This window comes from Magallana gigas, chromosome 1, assembly GCF_963853765.1.
Source record: "Magallana gigas chromosome 1, xbMagGiga1.1, whole genome shotgun sequence".
Classification (NCBI taxonomy): Eukaryota; Metazoa; Mollusca; class Bivalvia; order Ostreida; family Ostreidae; genus Magallana; species Magallana gigas.
Genome location: NC_088853.1, coordinates 258,039 through 265,775, shown reverse-complemented (window position 1 = coordinate 265,775; position 7,737 = coordinate 258,039). Strand labels below are relative to the sequence as shown.

The 7,737-nt window shown below is 32.4% G+C and overlaps 1 long non-coding RNA gene across 1 annotated transcript; it reads right to left on the bottom strand.

Moving 5' to 3' along the window:
- Positions 1-2,904: 2,904 nt before the first annotated feature.
- On the bottom strand, positions 2,905-7,737 carry LOC136273091 (uncharacterized). The gene is made up of 2 exons (XR_010711269.1): positions 7,475-7,737; positions 2,905-3,193 (listed from the first exon to the last, which is right to left on the bottom strand). It is a non-coding gene; the product is annotated as an uncharacterized lncRNA (long non-coding RNA).

The window sequence follows — 7,737 nt, the reverse complement described above, 5'->3', positions numbered from 1 at the left end:
TAAACCAAACTCAAAGTAAATGAAAACCAAGATTAGCAACCCATTATAAATTTATTATAACAAAATAAGAACACAAGGCAATAGCATATACTTAAAATCCCCCAACCCTAAAACCTAACTTTAACAGGGACCTTAAATAGACAGACGAGACGGGCCGGGACTCAGGAGAAAAGTACCTAGCGAAACCAGCTGTCTCCCTCGTCAAATAAGGACTTACATGGGTTTATATATGGGACAGAACAATAGACAAATGTCATTAAAGTTATTGGTTAACGTATAAAGTGGGCGTTACCAAAGTAATAGAATGAATCACATCGGGATCTGGATACTAATAATAATAAATAGAAACGAAATCCCGATCTACCACATATATAATAACGCGTTATTGCATGCCATATACCAAAATCCTTAATCAATAATATTTTACTTTTTTTCTGAAAACGGCTACATGCATAAATACGTTACATGTAACGATGGCTCGAACTTCGATCGGTCAAAGTGAGACTCCCACTGCACGAAAAGTCGCGTTTAATATAATTTTATAGATTCGTTTACCAAATTATATTTCTTGTTCTGAATATAATTTGTATATATAACGTTATATTATATGCAAAATATAATGTCATATACTTGATTGGATTTTATAATAAAGTATAATTAGATTTAATGCGATATTCAACAAGAATAATGTAGTTTAATAGAAAAAATTATACGTTTCGTTTAAGAAAATTGACATTCATACGTAAATACATTTATACATAAAGTTTAATAATGTTTCTGGTATTCAGTAAATATATATGATAATTAATGTGTCAATAATATGTTATTTTATACAAAATAAAATGTTGTTTACGTACTCATTATTGCAAAAACACAAAATCGTCTATATGTATCAAAGTATCTGATAGTGTGTTCTGATTTAATCATGGGAGGGGTTCAGACGGTAAACACAAAACATCCTAATGATTATTTTTTCAGACACGTATAAGTAGATTAGATACAATATACAAAAAAGTATAATAAAGTTTAATAGAAAAAAAATATGACTATGATAATTTTAGTTTGAACTTTATATGTAAATTTGCTTATACTTGAAGTTTAACTAAGTTTGATTTGCATTAAATATACGTGATAATTAATGTGCCATTAATATATCTCTCATTTAGAATAAAATATTGTTTACACACTGATACAAACAGACAAATAAAGCATCCAATATTATTATATGCTCTGAACTTACATGTACGTGGAAGGGGTTTGGAACGAAAAAAAAACCCACTAAATTAATCACTTCATGGAAATATTTGATTTGTAGTAAAAAAACAAAAACAAACTAGAGCAAAGCTCGTTGCAAAGCAACGAGTGGGTCTTCCGTTAATGTCAAGAGTAAAGCTTGATGTTCCTGCAAGAAGCAGAGTGTTTAAATCAATAACGAGCAACTTAAAGTAAACGATAAAAATAAATACGAATGATACTATGTACGAATTAACAAAAACCTTAACGATTCTAAGAACGACTTAACAAAAAAATAATTCCGAAAGTGTCAAAGTACTTAACAAAATTCGAATTATTTTTGGTACGAGTTTGAACTTCACGCTATTTTTGAAACCAAAAAACGCAGAATCAAAATTTCTGAAAAATCAATTTTTAAACCCCGATATCTGTTATGCATCGTCCGATTTAAAAACGGATTTTAGTTTTGTACTCATCATGAAAATTACCGTAGGTTACATATGTTTAATTTTTAATATTGAAAAACAATGAAAAACTAAAACAAAAGGCAAATGGGCCACATCGCTCACCTGAGGAACAATAGGTATGATAAAATCAGCTTAATGGAGTCACAATGCAAACTACCTGGACAATGTACAATAATACATGTAGATCCTGTATAAATAAAATCCATTTTCCCCCCTAAATATTCTTAAGCTTATGTTTATAATCATTAGTTCCTTTTCTAAAAGGATGATTTTATACTGATTTTATAGTCATATCGCATGTTGAGTATTGCAGTTCTCAAAAAGATCCTTAACAATAGTTTATATATGAGATATAAACCTACATCAAACTCTGAACCTTCTTGTGAGGCCAAAGAACTGTCCTGGGGCCAAAGTCTTAACAATTATAAAGAACCATCTGGCTGATTAGTTTCTGAGAAGAAGATTTTTAAATATTTACTCTATATATTCCTATGTTAAACTTTGACCCCCCCCCCCCCCCACCCATTGTGGCCCAAACCTATCCCCGGGGTCATGATTTTCACAACTTTGTATCTACACTACCTGAGGATGCTTCCACATAAGTTTCAGCTTTCCTGGCTTATTAGTTTCTGAGAAGATGATTTTTAAAGATTTTCTCTATATATTCCTATGTAAAAATCCATTCCCCCATTGTGACCCCACCATACCACCTGGGACTATGATTTGAACAAACTTGAATCTACACTACCTGAGGATGCTTCCACTTTAATTTGTGCTTTTCTGGCCTAATAAATTTTGAGAAGAAGATTTTCAAAGATTTTCTCTATATATTCCTATGTAAAACTTGATCCCCCTCTTGTGGCCCCTCCCTACCAACGGGGGCCATGATTTGAACAAACTTGAATCTACACTACCTGAGGATGCCTCCACACAAGTTTAAGCTTTTCAGGCCGAATAGTTTTTGAGAAGAAGATTTTTGAAAAATACCAACAAATTTTCAATAATTCTCAATTATCTCCCCTTTAAAGAGGGCGTGGCCCTTCATTTGAACAAACTTGAATCCCCTTCACCTAGTGGTGGTGCTTAGTGCCAAATGTGGTTGAAATCTGCCCAGTGGTTCTTGAAAAGAAGATGAAAATATTGTGATCAGAAAAGCTCACTTGAGCCTTTGGTTCAGGTGAGCTAAAAGAAAAATAAAGGAAACATAATTGCATACTTTTATTGAAAAACAAATTTTCACAGCTAACAATTGTAAATTACTTTAAACAGCCATAATTTTGTTTGTTATAATTTCTTATCAAACACAAACCACAACAAGGCATGATGCTTTCTTAAAGTTCCATTACAGTAACTGTTCATGAATTATCCGATTTAATTTTTACTGGTAAATAGTCTGTAGAACACATTAAGGAATATGCATGTGGGTAGAGGTGACAGGTTAACCTCAAGAGCTGAAAAGAATCAACAGGTAAAAACCATGTGGCCACCAATAGCTGAAATTAAAAAAATCAATAAGCTGTGTTAATACATGTACCGGTATAAAGTTTACATTAACATATGCATAGTATTTCTGAAAAAAATACACTGACCATGCAGTGTAATTAGTCAATCGCAACTTCTCAGGCCTTTCCGGCAAGCTCGGAAAAACACCTCGAATGTATTAACATCACCGGATGTTAGAATTATATACAAAATGGAGTCGCTTCCCATTAAATTAGTATCGGATAGAGAGTCTTGTATGTTGCTTCTGTGTTATATTTTAGTGTATATCGTTTACTTTAATGAAGTATAGCTCACATCTCAACAGATCGTAAAATGCGTTCTATTTATATCAAGTTTTACAAAAAGGTGGGTTGTCATGGACGCCTAGGTAATACATTCGAGGTGTTTTTCCGAGCTTGCCGTAAAGGCCCGAGAAGTTGCGATTGTGTAATTAGTATGACATATCCCGATACGTGACATAAGATGGCACAGGACAGTTTTTTTGATACATTTCATTGTAGCCTGGGGACGTGTGTCTTCGGAACCCTGTAACTAGAATTTCCTCAGTTCCCATTCAGCACATATACCTTTAATTCACTCTTTATAAGGCCAAACACCAATTTCTGAAGAAAATTTCTAGTCAAAACCTGTAAAAATTTTCTACATACTGGTTTTTATGAGATTTTGATCCTTCCATATTTTGCTAATTTTTCATGATTTTTCAGCTTTTTAGACCTCCCCAAGCCAATTCCCTGCAAAGGGTTGACCTTCCGTACCATGTGCATGTTGCACCATCACATGTCAGAAACTTACCGGTGTATAGTTTATAATGCCCCATCCAACTACTTTTCGTGTTATTTACCTTCCCGTCTGTAACTTGCATTTTCACGGTCTAAAGTCAACACAACAGTCATTATAAGCCGCAGGTTTCCCATTTTACTTCTGAATCTCATGTACCTAACATAGGGGGCCTACATGTACATATTGAATATCAACTTCAACAAGAGACATCCCTATAAGTAATGATAATCATTAAAAATCGTTTCATGAATTTTAGCAACACTCATAAGCCTTTAAGTACAGCAACTCTCAATTTTACAAAAATATTGACGGGTACTTTATCCGAAACTGTCCCTTGCTACCTTTAACTTACACTAACATTCTCTGAAAAGTCATCTTGTCTTAAACTTACAAATCTTATGCTATTCTGAGAAAAAGTATACCTCATTTTGCCAATTCCATTAACAAAGGATTAAGAAAAATATGGCCATTTCAGTGAACCCAGCATTTCCACTTTCCTCTATTTAACACAGATTCATAGGGCTCTCCATAAATAAAGCATCTTTACCTAATCTTATAGAGGTCAACTGTTGTTCAACCTCCCTAAATAAGAAACCTTATTCAAAACTACATACATATACATGATATTATCATGACAAAAGCATCACATCACTTAGAAATACCCTTACATGTATACCCTCCCCCTATTTTTTGATTTTCCTAAGAAGCATTAGTTTGAACACTTTAACCTAATATTATGAAACTCGTGGCAATTCCCTTAAGTCATTTCTCACACATACTTAAAAACAACCATCACTGATATTGAAAATTGATCTTTTCTTGGTAAATGGATGAAATGTAACATTTTTTTTCACAAAAAGACATGCCGCCATACATGTGATTTCTTGTTTTCATGAAACAGTAAGCTTATAATCATATTTAGTGAATATCTTATTTATTCTTGTTTCTAGTCTCCTTTTAACTTTGCTAAAATAGTAAGACCTACCAGTGTGATGTCTGCTCTTAATTAAAATGAAATTCAAACATAACCGGGTACCTGGGGATGGATGAGAATTCCATGATAAATGTTCAAATTTTACATGTTTTTCCTACATTTTTGATGCCTATATACAATAAAAGGGTAAACATTTGTTGTTTCTTGTTCATTTCGAGAGTAATTATTATAGCAGATGTTATTTCAAGGTCAAATGTACATTTACATATCCAACATGTAATGGTAATGGAGACAATTGGAAAGAGGGGGTGGCTTTTTGAATTCTGTAAATATATCTAAAATATCACTTTTGGATAGGAAGGAGCAAAAACTTGAGTTTTTTTACATATTGTTTACTTTGATAACTGCATTTGTCTACATGTGAATTTTATTTGAAAGAAAAACATGCTGTTTTAAAAAAATTGAGTTATATAAGTCAGGTTGCTTAATGTTATTTCATGAAATCAGACAGCAAAATTGCTGCAAATTTATAATTTAAATAATTCAATTGATCAAAACTCTTTTACTGTGCAGTATTAATTCTTATCTCGGTAATTAACTTAAGCCTATTAATTGTCATCAGAATAGGAAATACCTACTTTCTAAGCCAATTTACTCTAGTGGTGGTCATTCTACACATTTAAAAGGGATTTACTTCCCTTGTATATTATAGCTAATAAATCATGTAATGACATATATAACCAACAAAATCATCCATTTTCCCAAAATAGACTACTTTTGGTACAAAATCCACTCAAAATTACAGTTAAATGAGAAATCTGAAAATACCATGTAGTCTTGAAACTTACACTAACATTCTCTGAAAAGTCATCTTGTCTTAAACTTACAAAGCTTATGCTATTCTGAGAAAAAGTATACCTCATTTTGCCAATTCCATTAAGGATTAAGAAAAATATGGCCATTTCAGTGAACCCAGCATTTCCACTTTCCTCTATTAAACACAGATTTATAGGGCTCTCCATAAATAAAGCATCTTTACCTAATCTTTTAGAGGTCAACTGTTGTTCAACCTCCCTAAATAAGAAACCTTATTCAAAACTACATACATATACATGATGTTATCATGACAAAAGCATCACATCACTTAGAAATACCCTTACATGTATACCATCCCCCTATTTTTTGATTTTCCTAAGAAGCATTAGGTTGAACACTTTAACCAAATATTATGAAATTTAAATGCTTCTATTCTGATCAATTGAATTTTTAAGCAGCGTGAAATTAAAACCATCGAAATTGATACTTTAGTTAAAATCATGAAATTTTAACACGGTGGAATTAAAACGACTTACAGTATTTCATCCGAACAGCCTCAAAGTATAATTTTCTGCTATACCATTTTTTTAAAATGAATTCTGCTGGGTTTTTTTTTTGCTAATAAATTTAGCGAGGATTTTTTTATCTTTTCTAATTAATGACAGGTTTTAAAAACAATATTATGTTTAGTATGTATAAAATTCCATAAACAATTTTACAAAGCTTTGGATTTTAATTGCACAATGAAAAAATGAGGGATTGCATGATAATACATGCTCATTTTGAAATTTAAAGCATTGTTGATTTCTTTTCCTAGATAGAGATATGCACAAAATGATGTTGCTCTGTGATGCTTTGCCAAGATTAAAAGCATGAGAGAGAGAGAGAGAGAGAGAGAGAGAGAGAGAGAGAGAGAGAGAGAGAGAGAGAGAGAGAGAGAGAGAGAGAGAGAGACCTGAGGCTATTGTAGTAAAAATTATTACATACATTTGTCTTACTGTAAAAATTGTTTACAATGTAGATGTGTTCTGCATGTAAAGTTTACCTAAAATGAATCAATAAAATTCAATATATATAAAAGATAAACTAAATCTCAAAGAATTTCTGTGTTCTGTGAAATAATCAAATCTTGAGAAGAATGTTTTATAGATATCAGGGAACATTAACCTAAAATCTGAACTTAAAGTTCTTTTCATCTTGCACTCTGTTTTACACGCTCTTTCACAGGCGGTTATCATATATAACGGCGAGCCAGACAAAAGTTCTAATTTTATTTAGACTGAATATTTACCATGTCAAATATATTTATTTAATTAAGCACAAGCCTGTCTGAGTTCTTTAATTCATTAATTAAGTGGAGGTGCTATTTTCAAATATTTAGGGTAAAGTTATCATCATGCAAACATGCACTCTAATTACAACATTCTACTCTTGTGTGCCTTTGGACCCCCACCCCTTTTAATTGCACTGTTTTACAGTGTGTGGTGTGTTGTTCAATACAAAATAAGACATACATATACATAATAATAGAAATTCAAAAGAGTAGTGTGCAAAACATACACGTGAAAATACATTGGACAGATGATATCCCGAGATTTCTCTGACTCAAATGCCCGCTTTTATATTGTTACGCACGTCAAAAGCGGAGGTTAGAGTCAGAGGAATGTCGGATTAGATTGAAAAGTGCACAAACACTTTGAAGAGAAAAAGTCAATACGACATATCCTGTATTGAAACATACCTTTATAATCTGTCATACGTTAGTTGAGCTGAAATTTCCACTATCGCCGTCTTGCAGGCCATTCTTCTGACACACCGCTATCAGCTGTTGCTCGCAGTCAAAACATGGCGAGTTGACATGGTGAATCGTACGATAATTATTTCGATTAAAACTAATAAGACTAATAAAAACTAACAACGTAATTATCGATCGAATTAACGAAATTGTTTCAATAAACACTCTGATTAACTATATAAAAAAGGAGTTCGGTTTTATGACCTGTA